Source organism: Triticum urartu, chromosome 1A (assembly GCF_056163025.1).
Source record: "Triticum urartu cultivar PI428250 chromosome 1A, HENAU_Tu73, whole genome shotgun sequence".
NCBI classification, from domain to species: domain Eukaryota; kingdom Viridiplantae; phylum Streptophyta; class Magnoliopsida; order Poales; family Poaceae; genus Triticum; species Triticum urartu.
The window spans coordinates 389323290-389341227 of NC_141873.1; positions in this window are offsets into that span (position 1 = coordinate 389323290).

Below are 17938 nucleotides of genomic sequence, written 5' to 3' on the forward strand. Positions count from 1 at the left end.
AAAGAAGATTACATCGAATAGATCTCCACAAGAGAGGGGGAGAACTTTGTATTGAGATCCAAAAAGAGAGAAGAAGCCATCTAGCTAATAACTATGGACTCGTAGGTCTGCGGTAAACTACTCACACTTCATCGAAGAGGCTATGGTGTTGATGTAGAAGCCCTCCGTGATCGATGGCCCCTCCGGCGGAGCTCCGGAACAGGCCCCAATATGGGATCTCGTGGATACAGAAAGGTACGGCGATGGAATTAGGGTTTTGGCTCTGTATCTGATCGTTTGGGGTATGTAGGTATATATAGGAGGAAGAAGTACGTCGGTGGAGCAACAGGGGGGCCCACGAGGGTGGAGGGCGTGCCTGGGGGGTAGGCGCGCCCCCCTACCTCGTGGGCTCCATGTTCGTTGCTTGACGTAGGGTCCAAGTCTCCTGGGTCTTGTTTGTTCCAAAAATCATGTTCCCAAAGGTTTCATTCCGTTTGGACTCCGTTTGACATTCCTTTTCTTCGAAACCCTAAAATAGGCAAAAACAGCAATTCTGGGCTAGGCCTCCAGTTAGTAGGTTAGTTCCAAAAATAATATAAAAGTGTATAATAAAGCCCAATAATGTCCAAAACAGTAGATAATATAGAATGGAGCAATCAAAAATTATAGATACGTTGGAGACGTATCAGTCATAGTATTGATTGTAGCCCCTGATACACTGTTTGGTGCAAGAAAAGACCGGACAGAGGATCAATTTTATGTTCGCTGGAAGACTCACTTGATGACATCTATCTCTCTTCTTTTATAAGCAGGCGTCTGCAGCGGCTGCTACCTCTCATACTATGGAGGTCTCCGGACTGAATCAAAGTCTGGAGCGGGCCAAAGAAGAACTTGGCCAGTTGAAAAGGCAGTTGGAAGATAAGCAAGGTATGCACAAGCCTTGTTCGTGTTCAGTGCGAGCAAATTTCCAGTATGATAAAATATGTTTCTTTATTTGCGCCAAAGGCGATGACCGAAGTCAAGGCTCTGAGGAAGGCTGTTGCCGAGGCAAAGGAAAAGGTAGCAGCAGAGCAGGCTCTTCGTGAAAAGCACGAGGCCGGGGTTATTGAAGCTGAGCAGGAGCTTCAAGTGTCCGTGAAGAAATGCGAGACCTTGGAGCAGAGTTTAACGGAGAAAGAATCCGAACTCGCCAGGGATCATCAGGCCGCGCGCGATGCCCAGGGGGAAACCCAAGGCGCCTAGCAGGAGATCCAAGAGGCGAGGACGATCGCGGCGGGTAAGGCTTTTTTCCATGTAAAGCAAGTATTTGAGGAGAAAATCATGTTTCTAACCTTGAGTTCGGATTTCTCCAGGGTATTTGCGGAACTGCCCCGCAGCATATCAGATGCCGCCCAATTCTATCGAGCCGAAGAAGGGAACACTGCGGATAAGCTCTTCTGGTCGCAATATCTGGCACCGAATTATCCGGTGCCTTTTGCCGACCAACTGAAACAACTGATCGAACTGCATAGGGCAGCCGAGCTAGCCATGAAAGATTTGATTATTCAGCTATGGCCAACCGAGCCAATTCCAGGCAGCTACTTCGGGCTCGTGAAGCGGCTTGTGAGTGCCTGCCCTTGACTTGACGTCATAAAGCGGTCGGTCTGTATAGAGGGTGCGCGAATGGCCTTCGCCCGCGCAAAGGTGCACTCGGGGAAGATGGATGCTGAAAAGCTGATGACCGAGGGACCGCCAGAGGGGAAGGAGCACCGCAAGCCCGAGTTATATTATGAAAGTGTCCTGAAAGGATCCTGCCTTGCGGTGGAGCAATGCACCAAGGACATTATATTTTCATGAATACAATCATGTTGTCCTTTGTAATGTTGAACAAGGTCATTTATATTATTTATTGCCTGTTATATAAAAGTTTATCCTCCTGCGCGGCCATTTTATATATTAACCCTGAGAGTTGGCCAGTCATCGGCTTCTGCCCCCACGTAGGAAGTATGGGGGTGTTCGGGATAAACCTGATCACTCTTTATCCCAGTTTTGGGTCCTTCGAAGGAGGTGTTCAGCACAACGAACCAGGCAATCGGACTATAGGGCTTTATCACTCTCACTTAGCCATTGGAGCTTTAGAAAAGGAAGGTAGGGCGCAGCCCCTGGTGTTCGGAAGACCGCACGAGGGGCTATATAAGCACCTGATCGGAAGAAAAGCCGATCCATCGCACACTGCATTGGTTATGGCATTATGCGGGAGGAATCCTTAAAGATTTTACAACCTCTTGAATAGCTGATCAGCTCTCCCCGTATCATGACAGACAGTTTTCGGCTTTCTCTACTAAGGTGCTCGTCCGGAAGAACTGGGACACAATCACAGTAGTTCTCCCTGTGCCGCCTTAGCCGATATAGCGGAACGTAAGGCAACAAAACATGGGAGCCGGGCAAACCCAAAATTTGACCAAAGACATGATTCAGAGCTGATGCATATAATGCTATAAGTTTGGGGCGCCGAACTTCCATGAAGGTGTTCGGACTTTGTTGCTGTATTATGGGTAAAACGAAGCCCCTGGCATATTTAAGGCATATCGCGGTGTACGGATGCCACTGCTGAGACCAGGGGGAAGAAGATGTGTGCGGATCCGGAGTATAGTCGGATGGTCATCGCGGGGAATATCTAAGGATTCCCTTGTGCATTCAATCTGCTTCCATATCGCCAGTCCTGGTCTGTGCAAAGTTGAACCTGCAAACAAAATGTAAGAAATGCTTGTGTGCCGCAGAGCAGTTGAGCCGCAGTATGTGGCCTGTCTTGGCCTTCGCTGGAGTGTTTAATTGAGCTCTGGACGAGCCGGGATATCCTGCCGTGAAGTATTTCGAAGTCCTTTGGCGGTGTCCGGGAATCGGGCCGTCAACTCGAGGTTCGGTTGGAAGGTGCCACTTGTAGCTTCTGCTGTTAAAGCAGCAGTATACTCCTTGGTGCCGAGGGGAAGTTCGGCCTTGCCATTAACCGTGATGACGCCGCACGGACCGGGCATCTTGAGCTTACAGTAGGCATAATGTGGTACCATGTTGAATCGAGCGAACGCGGTTCGTCTGAGCAGTGCCTGATAATCACTGTGAAAGGGGACGATGTCGAAGATTAACTCTTCGGCGCGGTAATTGTGTGGTGATCCGAAGACTACCTCAAGGGCGATGGAGCCTGTACATGTGGCCTCCATACCTGGTATAATACCTCTGAAGGTGATTTTAGTGGGCTTGATCACCGAATGATCGATGCCCATCTTGCGCACTGTGTCATGGTAAAGCAGGTTTAGACTGCTCCCTCCGTCCATAAGGACTCGTGTGAGGTGGAACCCGTCAATTATTAGGTCGAGGACTAGTGCGGCTGGATTGCCCTGATTGGTGTTAACCGGACGATCCGTGCGGTTGAAGGTGATTGGCCCTAGTTTATATTGTGGGACGACTGGTTCCGTTAAGTCGACATCCCTAAGGGTGTGCGTCCGGTCCGGGTTGGGAGTGTGGGTGCCGTTTACCATATTCACCGTTTGGATTTGCGGGGGAAATTTCTTTTGCCCTCCTGCACTCGGTGATCTGGGCTCCTCGTCGCCATCGTCCCTTATCTTTGTTTTTGGCACCTGACCTGCCGGCTTGTTTGAAGACCCATCATTCTCTGTTGGTATGATTGGCTGGTGTTCCTGGGGTGCCATGAATTTGGCATGGGCGGTCGAGCATGTGGTCCAAACTGGACGGACCCAAATTGTCATTTTTGAGTGGCCCATTCCGCTGACTGGACTTGGAGCCCCTAAATCCGACATTGACTGCCGTATCTTCGGTGTTTCCACCATTTTTGCGGCGCTTGTGTTTGTTGCGTCGGGGTTTGCTGTTGCTATCTCTGGCTTCTGATATGCCAGGGTTGCTTACTGTGTTGTTGCTACGGGCCAACCAGCTATCTTCGCCCATGCAAAAGCGGGTCATGAGTGTCGTGAGGGCTACCATGGATTTTGGCTTCTCTTGGACGAGATGTCGGTCGAGCCACTCATCATGGATGTTATGTTTAAAGGCCGCTAGGGCTTCGGCATCCAGACAGTCAACAATTTGGTTCTTTTTAATTAGGAACCAAGTCCAGAATTTCCTGGCTGACTCTCGGGGCTGCTGTGTTATGTGACATAAATCGTCAGCATCTAGTGGCCGCACATAAGTGCCCTGGAAGTTGTCCAGGAATGCGTCTGCCAGGTTCTCCCAATTTCCGATGGAGTTTGCCGGCAAGCTATTCAGCCAATGCCGAGCTGGCCCCTTGAGTTTTAGCGGGAGATACTTGATGGTGTGTAGATCATCCCCGCGGGCCATGTGAATGTGGAGGAAGAAATCCTCTATCCATACCGCGGGGTCTGTAGTGCCGTCATATGATTCAATGTTCACGGGTTTAAACCCTTCTAGGAATTCATGATCCATTACTTCAGCAGTGAAGCATAGGGGGTGTGTGGTGCCTCTGTGCCGGGCTATATCACGACGCAGTTCATACGAGTCTTGTCTGTTGTGTTCGGCCCGGCCAAATTTGCTTTTAGTATATCCGGCATGACAGTTGTCGTCACACGTTGGGGCGTGCCCCCGTGATCCATAGACCGATCTTTTATGTCCTGATTTGTTTTCCAATACTTCTCGCAGGTCCTGCGTGTTATCTCGGGCCTTGGTATTTTTGTTTGACTGGCGACGGGGTGCGTGCTGGACTTCGGGCTGATATGCCGCTTTGTCTCGGCCACGAGGTGGCCGGTCAGCCGCATCATATGCTGGTAGTGTAGGCTTTAATGCTTCCTCCTCGAGTTGGGGTAGCAACCTGCGCTTTGGGTAACTTTTGGTTGGGCGCTCGAGTTCATATTCCTCGGCTGCTAGCACCTCGGTCCATCTATCCGCTAGCAGATCTTGATCAGCTTGAAGCTGCTGTTGCTTTTTCTTCAGCCTTTTTGCGGTGGCTATAAGCCAGCGCTTGAAGCGCTCCTGCTCGACGGGATCCTCAGGCGCGATAAATTCTTCGTCACCGAGGCTCACCTCGTCATCGGAGATGGGTATGTAATTGTCATCCTCTGATTCTCCGTCTGCCGCCTGTTCCTTAGGGCTAGCTTGCCCATCCTCCCGCTCGAAGCCTGGCTGGAGAGGATTGTATTCGTCTTCGGCACTATCCACAGCGTTATTGTTTCTTGTACCGGTATCACTGCTTTTGCTATGGCAGGTCTTAGAGCAGCGCCGATGACGCTGGTGCTTAGATTGCTTCTCGAGGGGATTATCCTTTGTTGCTTTATTGCCATCGCTTTCTTTGTGGGTGTCCACCATGTATATATCATATGATGAGGTGGCTGTCTAGCGCCCTGTGGGCGGTGGATCCTGTTCTTCTCCTGCATCGTCGACCATACTGTCGATGTCTTCAGAGCCGAAATCAAGCATGTCGGTTAAGTCGTCGACAGTGTCTATTAATTGGGTGGTGGGTGGGGAATGAATTTCTTTGTCGAACGCTTCCCACTCAAGCCGGACATAGTTCGGCCAAGGGTCTCCTGACAAGGAGAGAGACCTCAATGAATTTAGCACGTCGCCCGAGGGCAAGTACTGAAAGATATCCGTGGAGGTAAACTCCATGATCGGTGCCCAATCATATTCGATAGGCACGAACGTAGGCGGTTCAGAGCCTGTGGCCGGGGATGAATCCAATGGTCCGGCAACACAGGTCTCATAGGGGGTGAAGTCAGTATTCAGCTCTATCGCCGCTGGGCGTGCGGCCTCCGTGGCGGGGTCCATCCACCCGTCCTCAAACGGCACGATCCTCTCCGGATTGAGGGCCAGAGTAGCCACATGTGTGATCTCCCGAACACCGTCCGGTGGCAGAGCTAAGTCATGCTCGTCGTGACTGTGCGGCGCACCTGACATGGGCTCGAATCCGTCGAAGATCAAGTCATGCTCGTCGTGACTGTGCGGCGCACCTGACATGGGCACCTGACATGCGCACCTGACATGTCGGTAGTATAGTTCAAGCTTCCAAACCTGACCTGATGGCCAGGGGCGTAGCTCTCGATTTGCTCCAGATGACCAAACTAGTTTGCCCGCAGTATGAAGCTGCCAAATACGAAGATCTGTCCAGGGAGAAAAACCTCACCCTGTATCGCATCGTTTCCGATGATCGAAGGAGCCATCAAACCTTATGGTGACGACACAGTGGAACTCTCAATGAAAGCACCAATGTCGGTATCAAAACCGACGGATCTCGGGTAGGGGGTCCTGAACTATGCGTCTAAGGCGGATGGTAACTGGAGGCGGGGGACACAATGTTTACCCAGGTTCGGGCCCTCTCGATGGAGGTAATACCCTACTTCCTACTTGATTGATCTTGATGATATGAGTATTACAAGAGTTGATCTACCACGAGATCGGAGAGGCTAAACCCTAGAAGCTAGCCTATGATTATGTTTGTTGTCATCCTACAGACTAAACCCTCTGGTTTATATAGACACCAGAGAGGGCTAGGGTTACACAGAGTCGGTGACAAGCGAGGAGATCTACATATCCGAATTGCCAAGCTTGCCTTCTACGCAAAGGAGAGTCCCACCCGGACACGGGATGAAGTCTTCAATCTTGTTCTTCATAGTCCAACAGTCCGGCCAAAGTATATAGTACGGCTATCCGAGGACCCCCTAATCCAGGACTCCCTCAACTATCATGTCCTCATCTACCACTACTGCATGGCCATAGAGCCTTGCGACCGCTTCAACAGGTTTGTCAACAGCACCAACTACAAGTTCGCCACGGTGGATACCAAAGACGATGTAAAAGCGCTCAGTGTTACGGGCTTAGCCTGCAAGAACCTTGTCGAAATCCATGACCACTATAGGGTCTGGGGCAGCACGAAGTAGGACTCCCTGGTCGAACTCGCGTCGGCCATCATCGACCCCTACTACGAAAAGATGAAGCAGGATGCCTAGAGAACAAGTCCCGTATCCTGGCATAAGGCCTAGATGCGGCAACTGGATGAATCTCACCTCAAGTTCGCGGCCAAGAGCGTGTACACATGCTACGAGATGCACAGGTGGATCGTTGACACGAGGAAGTGCCTCGTTACCCAAATCGACGAGCTCGGATCGAGCCACAAGAAGAGCAAGCATCACAAGAAGTAGATGATGATCAGATGATCATTTAGGCTTGTTAATCATGCATGTAATATATAGTTTACTTTGTTGGTGTGTGTGGAAATGTCATGTGTGTAGTAGCCACCTATCTAATTATGCATGTAACAGTTTACTTTGGTGTGTGCAAATGCCATGGTTGTAGTAGCCACCTATGTAAGTGGATGTTTAATTTGGTTATGCAAGCATGTCCTTAATTATATGTGTGTGTATATATATATATATGTTATTGTTCTGTGTTCTTATCGGTCTTTAGACACATTATTAGCAGCAACAACACAAACATCTTATTAGCAGCAACCGTCTGTGTTCTTATCGGTCTTTAGACACATTTCTGATTACAGACCAGTTTGCCGCGTATCACACACATCTTGTCAAGTTGAACCGTTTCTGTTCTCATGTCTCAACGCAAACAGTTCATCCGAGTGAACCGCATGCCGTATATCGCACACACCTTTGATCTGCCTGACCATTTCTTTTGTGTTGCCTAATCACAAATAGTTCATCTGAGTGAACCATATGCTATGTATCGCACACGCCTCCATCTGGCTGCCCGTTTCTTTTGTTCCTCCTCATCGCAAACCGTTCATTGAACTGAACCGTATGCCCTTCATCGCACACGCAACTAAAACCTGAACCGTGTTTTATGCATCTGTCATCGCAAACATTTTACACATTTCTAACGGTTTTCATACAGCACCCTTTGCGATTATGGCACCGCACACAGTTTCTCGAAGGGTCTCTGATCGTAGTGTCACGTTAGCAGCATCCTGCAGTAGTGATCTGCTGTGTATCACCGACGATTCCGCTATGATTGAAGTATGCTTTACGATGTGGATCGCACACACTCATTTAGTTGACCCGTGTGCGGAGCAATTGCCAGGTTAAAACAAAAATATCCCATTTTGAATCAGCACGCAAAAAGCAAATTCGCCACAATATTCAATTGAACAAATAAACAAAAATATCCCATTTTGAATCAGCACGCAAAAGCAAATTCGCCACAATATTCAATTGAACAAATAGTGTCCACAGGAAGAACATTCATCAAATTTCGCAACAATTGCAATTGAACATATGGTAGCTAAATTCCAATGATTTGTCCACACATATATGTATTACATAATTAATCATAGTGTATTAAATACGAAGACCTCATCAGATGGAAAACAATGGATACATGTGTTATATGTTTAGCGGCTAACTCTTACTCAATGTTTCAGGAGAACACATGCTGAAATCTTCATTATCACTAGTGGGATTGATGTAGTGATCCAGGAAGAAGTCGCTGATAAATCTCCGAACCATCAGCAATTCACCAGTCGGGAGCAGTTCAGGGGTCCTCGGTTTTAACATGAGCTGTAGTATTTTTAAGATCAGAATGTGCCATATGAGTGGAGTAGAAGATATTAATTAAGATAGACTTACTGGTACTAATTCACGAGGATCATCACAACTATCAGCAGATTTGCAGATGGAGATCATGTGTGTGCAAACATAATATCCACAAAGGTTGGTACCTGCTTCTTGCTGAGGACACTGAATTTTTTTGTACAAAATTAGTCATGTATTTGTCCTGTTAGGAACAACCTAACCGGTGTTAGATGTATTATTTTTTCTTTGGAAAAAATAGGAAGAGGTTTATTTAGAAGCTTGAACATTTGACTACCGTAAGGAAAGGTATTTGCAGACTGTTGGATAAATTTTCTGAAAATAACGGATTTTGGTGTGTTACCGGAGAAAAGAACTCGTGCTGCAGAGGTTGTTCCGTCTTGAACATGTTCCCTGGTTTAGTTTTCCACAATGCGAGCACACTACAAATTATGATGAATTTTGAAAACATCAATTATTGAGCCAGATATGAATGCAAATTAATTTCAACACCATAGAATTTAATACCTATCCAAGAATTGCTGAACATGCGTCAGATCCTGAGCGTTTGTTGACTCTCTGAGAGAATAGATGTAGTAAACTGTGTTCTTGTTTGGAACAATGAATACCAATATCCCGTGATTGCTACATATTAAGAAAGCCACGAACTTACAAATGATGTTGAAATTTGAAAGACAATCAGTGTATGCGTGGTTGTTTACTTGACTTACCGTTCATGATATGCCCAGAGAAATGATTGTACATGGGACGTGTTTTCAAAGATACAAACGACCATGTTAATGGCCCAGTCCCGTCGGTCCGTACCATCTAATGTTGTGCCATTTGCTAATGTAGGATCTATGAAATACACACTCTCCCTTTTTCTTCTCTGCGCGTTCAATCCCCTGAGAGGAATAAAATGCAGTTAGTTGTTTATCATTTACAACCTTGTATGGAGAAGTTGATCAGAGTTTGTTAAGTACTTACAAAATCAGGCATCTAACAAGAGTGGCATCGAGCATGTTGATGTTGAAGAAGAGATGTAAGTCCTCGAAACTCACATTGATGGAACCAGCATCGTGTCGGAAATGATCTCTGTTGTAGTGGACTAGCAAACCATGATGACCTTTTTACATTTGATCCATGTAATATTCATTTAAATCGCGGCAACTGGAGCTGCACTCGTCAAAGTATTCACCAACAAGAAATGGTTGGCCATGGACGTACTTGCGTGCTTGAAGTACGGCTGCTTTACTTTTAGCAAGCAACAATTCTACTTCTTCATCATCCATGGCATCAGAAATAATATTACTCCCCGATTCGAACAAGCTGTTGTTAATTTGGTTTAGGGCAATGAGTGCTTTAAGTAAGAGGCAATCGTTCTCTTTCCTCTTCACTCTCCCGCTGCGCTTCCTCGTGGGTGTAGCCTTTTTGGCCACTTCCTTTGTACTTGAAGCATTTCTAGCAGAACGTCTGGTTGGCTGCAAGGTAGACTGCTGAGCAGACGGTGAAGCTTGGAAGGACTGCTTAGCAGACGGTTTATCTATGCCAGACCGTTGAGCTAGTGGTGCTGCTGTGACCGACTACTGGGTTGTAGGAGCAAAGGCATCAAGCTGCTGACCATGCGTTGAAGCTATGTTGGGTTTCTGCGCAGGTGGTGCCAACTTGTCGGTGTGCTGAGGAGGCCGTGCCAACACGATTGTTTGCTGAGCAGGAAGTGCTGATGCATTGGTATGCTAATCACGCACCTGCAGACCGAGGACTGATGAGCAGTCGGTTCTAGACCTACAGACTGCTTAGTAGGCGGTTCCGAAGCATCAGACTACTTAGCAGTCTATTCCACCAGGTAGGTCTGCTGAGCATGTGCTGCAGCTGGGTCTCCCCCCGCTGCTTCAGCGGCCGGCATCTGAACCGCTGGTGCATCATTAGCAGTTGCAGGCCTTGCCATTGGCTGCTTTGGGGCAGAGGATGACATGGCCAATACGCCAGAAAGTTGGGCCAGCTAATCACAGGTTGATGCATCAGCCCGCGAGAGCTGCTGTGGCAAGGAGAGCGTCAATGGTTGCTCTTAGCGGGGCTTCAGGAATCTCATCGATGAACTCTATTTCCTTTCGTGGCCACTGTATGTGATGTAACAGTGTTTCTCCCAAGGTCCTTTGCTCATTGAAGTCTCCTAGGACATTCTTCAGGGCAAATTCATTGAATCCAGGCTTTAATTCAGTCACGTAGCACTTCACACAGCCTGGCTTTAATGGCATATTATCCTAGAAGAGGCCATCTTCCAAGAAGGGTGGGCAAACCCAGGCTGTTGCACATTTTAATATACCTTCATAATGTGTAAGCATGCCCTTCATTCTGTCTTTCATTCCAGATAAATCAGATATAGCATCATCACGAGAAGCTGCAGTCTCAGTGTCGCTGTGGTCAGCTGATGCACAGCTACTCTTGTGCAGTGTTGTCGCGCAATAAGCAGCATCCTCCATGCCCGCCTCCCCTCCCATCTGCTGGCTATGTGTCAGTGTTAGAGTCTTCTGCATCATCATTGACTCCTCAACATCCTTTCGAACAGCCAGATAAATCTCCTTCTTCAACCTTTCATACAATGCATTCTGCTTCATTTCACTCCTCGCTTTTTTCATGTTGAGCCTCTCTTCTTTGCTGAGTGTGAAAGCCCTCTTGTGCGGGACATTAACACCTATACTCCTTGCACGGGGCTCTTTTGTGTCCAGAGTAATGGACAGAATGTCACATGGCCCTGAGTTCCTGTAGAACCTTCCAGGGATCTTGGAAGCCTCTAACATCACTTCATACAGTTTGGCATCACGTGTGTTTTCAAAGTAATAAGTTCCTCATCATGCCTCTTTGCATGTGCCCGCAAGTAGTCTCTGGCACGTTCGCCCCTGATTTCACTAAAGGCCGGATTCCCACCCGTCGCTACTGCTTCTTTGTCCTCCTGTTCCCATATCAGTTTCATGCCGTAGTATCCTACCACACCCATACAGTGGGGGTGTATGTTCTTCTTCTGAAGTTCCTATTGCTTGAAACTCTTCTCAGTAAACTCTTTAGTTTCCCTAACCCTTTTGAATTCTACCCAGTCTGCCTTTGTAATTTGGGGCTATGCGGGGATTGGGTCCTTGCCTTCACTCAAGTACTTCCTGTACGGCATGTGCTTCCAGTTTCTCCAAGCATCCCTAGTGTCGGTGTCAAAACCGGCGGATCTCGGGTAGGGGGTCCCGAACTGTGCTTCTAGGCGGATGGTAACAGGAGGCAGGGGACACGATGTTTTACCCAGGTTCGGGCACTCTTGATGGAGGTAAAACCCTACGTCCTGCTTGATTTATTCTTGATGATATGAGTATTACAAGAGTTGATCTACCACGAGATCGGAGAGGCTAAACCCTAGAAGCTAGCCTTTGGTATGATTGTTGTTGTCCTACGGACCTAAACCCTCCGATTTATATAGACACCAGAGGGGGTAGGGTTACACAAGGTCGGTTACAAAGGAGGAGATATACATATCCGTATTGCCTAGCTTGCCTTCCACGCCAAGTAGAATCCCATCCGGAGACGGGATGAAGTCTTCAATCTTGTATCTTCATAGTCCAAGAGTTCGGCCGAAGGATATAATCCGGCTGTCCGGATACCCCCTAATCCTGGACTCCTTTAGTAGCCCCCGAACCAGGCTTCAATGACGATGAGTCCGGCGCGCAGTATTGTCTTCGGCATTGCAAGGCGGGTTCTTCTCCAATTTCCAAGTGTTTGTAAGCAGTGTCCGGCCCCATAAATGTTGAACCTCTTGGCTTCTGTGCCCAATAAGGGCTATCTCCCATGTGTCAAATGAATACGAGGCGCCAGGGCAATTTTACATTTGCCCCCCTGGCCAGATAAATAAATTGTCTATTAAAGGGATAGGATTCTTAGATCCGATCCACACCATCCTCCCCTCAGCGAGAATCCATCAGAGCGCGTTTTGGAAAGATCCATTCCAGCATGGCCGACCTCCGTAGCTCCTCCTCCCGCCCCCGTAGCCCTAAGCCCGATGATTGGGAGAGGTGTTCAGTCCCACACAGTCGATTGGTCGAACTACAGACCAAGGGATTTCTCCCTCCGGCGTATATGGTGCCCGTTCGAGCGGGGCTTGCCACCTACAATGGCGGGGAGCAAGCGGAGGGCCTTCCCTGTCCCTCCATGGGGGAACGAGTCTTCCTTGTTCCTTATTTACTAAGGGGACTTGGATTTCCAATTCATTCGTTCCTCAGCGGACTCCTGGAGTTCTACGGCCTCAAATTACACAATTTCACCCCTGCCTCCGTTCTACATATCGCCGGCTATGTTCCTCTCTACGAGTTGTTCCTGGGCTGGGAGGCTCACTTCGAGCTGTGGAAAAGGCTATTTTGCCATGGTGGTCATTACGGCCGACTATCCCGGACTGCTCCCTGCATCGCACGTAAGAAAAACCAAAAATCCCAACTCCAAAAACTAGGATCCCTTTTAGACACTTCACCCACCATATACACATGGCATTTTTTACAGGGAAGGCATTCGAGACGCCCTGCCGAACCCGCAGCAACTCGCCAACAAGAGGCGCCGAGGCCGGGTAGGCCAAAAAGAAAAGCGGTCAGGATGGAGATGCCGGCGCAAAGGTATAAAGACCCCGCTCCGTGGTTGTCGTCTTTCTCAAAATTTAATGATGCCCGTGTTTCTTTAATAGAAAAAACGCTCGCCGGAATATGTCTGGCGATGTTGCTGATCACGCCTCCACCAGTCGGGCGCCAGGACCGGACATAGAGGTGGAAGCCGATATGGTGCAGGTGCCGGATAATCTCCCTACAGAGTATGTGGATAGATTATCCGCTACTAACTCAGAAGTGGAAAGCACCATGAATCATAGGCGCCGCCGGGCCGTACTCCGTGACGCTTGTTTCTCACCAGAGGCATTTGATGCCTTTAATTCCGGAGAGGCATACCTCCGTGCTGCTCAAGATGGTCTAGCCAGAGCCACAGATCAGTATGTAAAGGATGTACGAGTGAGTAAATCTGGCGATTTATATGTATCAGTAGCCCCTGAGACTTGAAACAGTTAGCAGAACTGATTTAAGGATCATCTTTATTGTGCAGGTTCTTACAGAGAAGAATACTAGGCTATCCCAGGAGCTGGAGGAATGCAAGACCCAACTGCGGGCCGCTGTTGCCGCATTGCAGGAACCAAAAAATCCTCCCGCTGGTAACATTTACTTTAAAGAATGATGTTTACCATATAGTGTGCGTCGTGGCTGCAGATCTAACAATAGATTTTGCAGATGAATCCGGAGAAAATTCGGAGGACCAGCATGTCGTGCGACAGCTAGAGGCTGGCAAACGCGTGCTGACTGAGGTTAGGCGGGAGAAAAACAATCTCCTTGACGCCAATGTCAAGCTGAGCGTGGAACTAAAAGACGTACGAGCCCAGCTTGCAGACTCCGAGAAGGAGAAAAAGCGGCTTCGGCGTGGCATTTTCAGTAAGTGCTTGAATGAATCCTTTTGAAGGAGTTCGGCGAAGAAGCCGACTAACATCGTTATGTCTGTAGGTATGCTGACGGGTCGTCCTGTGGAGGAAATGCCCGGGTCACCAGGTGATCTTCTATCCGAGCTTTCGCATCTGCATGAACAAGTTCGGCAGGTGATGCAAGGTGTTGCCCAGGCCTTGTGGCCATCCGCCTCCCTGCCAAAAGGCGTTGCAGAGCTTACGGAGAAGCTCAAGGGAGCACGGCGGCGCTTTTGATTATGGAAGATATCGGCCTGCCGACAAGGTGCCCAAGAAGCCTGGGCCATGGTGAAGACACGGTACACCAAGGCTGACCCAAATCACATGGACGAGGTGGGACCTGTGGGGCTCGACGGAAAAGAGATCCCCGTTAGCTTAGTTTATGGGCAAGTAGAATTAGCCGCAAAGTATTCCCAACAGGATTGTAGGTTAGACCGCCTGTTGGATGGTATAGAGGAGGAATTTAGCCAGTCTGCATGACTATGTAATTAAAGTGACATGTATAATGCCTTCTAGCCGGATTGTAGATCATTTTTCATGGCGGACCTTTTCGCTTCAACCTCGGGACCCGATAGTCCGGAGTGTATCCGAATACCCGCTCAGTTATATAAGAACCAGGGTATGCATGGAGACCAGGCATAGGGGTCATTGGTGCTTGAACAGACAAGTGCCCAACTAGTTATGTTATATTACATGGGTAGTAAGAAACATCTTCCAGGGAGAATAGTTCCGTTAAGGGTTCCTTTCCCTGGGTAAGCATGCCCTAAAGTGCATGTGCGGACTGCGATAGGAAACGCAGGAAAAAACATCTGGGGGAATATATGGAAAATAAATAAAAATCATCTTTTGTTCGCCGACCGAATATTCCCTTAAGAACACTAGCTTTCGGCTTCACCCAGTCAGAGGTACACATCCGGCTGACCCGGCAGTAACAATCGCAGAGGTGCTCCCCTTATGCCCTAGCCAAATTAACGGGAATGTAGGGCATAAATACAAGTGCCAGGCAACCCAGCTTGGCCAAAACTTAAGTCACATAGATGCATATAATGGCGAAAAAAGGTACATGTGGAAGCATAACACATGTGCGGGGCACGAGGCCCAAATAAATAATCAAGCTTCTGTGAAAGAAGCCCCCAGGTATGATGAGTGCGGCTAGCGCATCTGTAATGTGCAAACGAGGTGCAAGTTGGCCTTTGAAGTCCTAGAGAAATAATAAAAGAAAGAAAGAAAAACAAGACAGATAATGTATAAAAAATGGACAGAGGAAGGGGACGAACACAGGGTCCGGCGCTAGGCGTAGAATCTTCGGAGCCTAGTCGCGTTCCATGGGTTCGGCTCGAGTCGATTAGTCGATGCATCCCACAGTCGATACGCTCCACCGGTCAGAACTTGGTCAATAATGAAGGGACCTTCCCATTTGGGCTCGAGCTTGTTCTTTTTCCTATCCGGCAGACGTAGAACTAGTTCGCCAACGTTATAAGTTTTGGCCCATACTTCTCTGCTTTGGTATCTGTGAGCCTGTTGCTAATAAAATGCGGAACGGGCTTTTGCCACGTCGCGCTCCTCCTCCAAGGTGTCCAGACTGTCCTGCCGATCAAGCTCGGCTTCTCTTTCTTCGTACATGCGCACTCGAGGTGAGTCATGAATTATGTCACAGGGCAAGACTGCCTCTGCGCCGTACACCATAAAGAAGGGTGTATATCCGGTACTATGGTTTGGCGTGGTCCGCAGCCCCCAGAGTACAGAGTCGAGCTCCTCTACCCAGTGCGTGTTAGACTCCGTTAAGGACCGCACTAGCCTGGGTTTAATGCCGCTCATTTTAAGACCGTTCTCGCGCTCCACTTGACCGTTGGTTTGTGGGTGATAGACCGAAGCATAATCGAGCCTGATGCCCATTTTGCTGCACCAGAGTTTTACCTCATCGGCAGTAAAGTTCATGCCGTTGTCAGTGATGATGCTGTGAGGGACACCATAACGGTGTACGACCCCGGATATGAAGTCTATCACCGGTCCGGATTCGGTTGTTTTAACAGGTTTGGCCTCTATCCATTTGGTGAATTTATCCACCATGACCAGTAAGTATTTTTTCTTGTGGGTTCCCCCTTTAAGGGGTCCAACCATGTCAAGCCCCCAGACCGCGAAGGGCCATGTAATGGGGATTGTTTGGAGGGCGGTGGGTGGCATGTGGCTTTGATTTGCAAAGAGCTGGCAACCGGCGCAACGTTGGACCAAGTCCTGTGCATCTGCCCGGGCCGTTGGCCAATAGAATCCTGTACGGAAGGCCTTGCTGACAAGAGCCCGGGCTGCGGCATGGTGACCGCCGAGTCCGGCGTGAATTTCTGCCAAAAGGTTCCGTCCTTCCTCTTCGGAGATACACCTTTGAAGGACTCCGGTAGTGCTTTTTTATACAATTCTCCCTCATGGACCCTGTAGGCCTTGGATCACCGCACTATGCAGCGTGCCTCATTTTGGTCCTCCGGAAGTTCCTGCCTAGTTAGGTAGGCCAGGAATGGTTCTGTTCACGGGGCTATGATGGCCATTATTACGTGGGCCGAAGGTGTTATTTCGGTGGCGGAGCCTCCGATTGTGTCAGAGTGTTCGGTATCGGGTATTTTGGCCGGGTCCGGATTATTGTTACCGGTGTCCCCTTCCCATACTACGGACGGCTTGAACAGCCTCTCTAGAAATATGTTGGGGGGGACCGCGTCGTGTTTTGCGCCGATGCGGGCGAGGATATCCGCCGCCTGATTGTTTTCCCGAGCCACATGATGAAATTCGAGCCCCTCGAACCGAGCTGACATTTTTAGGACGGCGTTGCGATAGGCCGCCATTTTCGGATCCTTGGCATCAAAGTCTCCATTTATTTGGGATATTGCGAGGTTCGAATCCCCCCGCACCTCTAGGCGTTGGATGCCCATGGATACTGCCATCCGGAGACCATGTAAAAGGGCCTCATATTCGGCCGCGTTGTTGGAGTCCGTATACATTATCTAGAGTACATATTGAACTGTATCTCCGGTTGGGGACGTCAAAACGACACCAGCCCCCAGACCAGCCAACATTTTGGAGCCATCGAAGTGCATGATCCAGTTGGAATATGCGTCGTACTCTTTAGGGAGTTCGGCTTCCGTCCATTCTGCGACAAAGTCGGCCAATACTTGCGACTTAATGGCTCGCCGTGGCTTGTAAGTTATGTCGAACGGGAGGAGCTCAATGGCCCATTTGGCAATACGGCCCGTGGCATCGCGGTTGTTTATAATATCATTAAGTGGTACTTCCGAGGCTACTGTTATTGAGCACTCTTGAAAGTAGTGTCACAGCTTCCGGGATGCCATGAATATCGCGTATGCTATCTTTTGATAATGCGGGTACCGTGACTTGCATGGAGTAAGGACAGTGGATACATAGTAGACCGGCTTTTGAAGGGGCAATTTATGTCCGTCCGTTTCTCGTTCAACGATGAGCACTGCGCTCACAACTTGATGAGTTGCCGCAATGTATAACAGCATTGGTTCGCCAATGTTTGGCGTGGCCAGGACTGGGTTGGTTGCCAATATGGCTTTTATTTCTTCCAATCCGGCTGTGGCGGCATCCGTCCAATCAAAGTGTTCGGTGCGCCGAAGGAGGCGATAAAGGGGTAATGCCTTTTCTCCCAGGCGGGAGATAAAGTGGCTTAGAGTCACCACGCATCCGGTTAATTTCTGTATTTGTTTGAGGTCCGTTGGGATATCCAATTGTGACAGAGCTCGGATCTTGGCCGGATTTGCTTCAATTCCTCTGCCGGATACAATGAAGCCCAAGAGCTTTCCGGCTGTCACACCGAAAACGCATTTTTCCGGGTTGAGCTTGATGTCATATGTTCGGAGGTTATCGAATGTGAGCGTCAAGTTGTCTACTAGAGATTCGACATGTTTGGTTT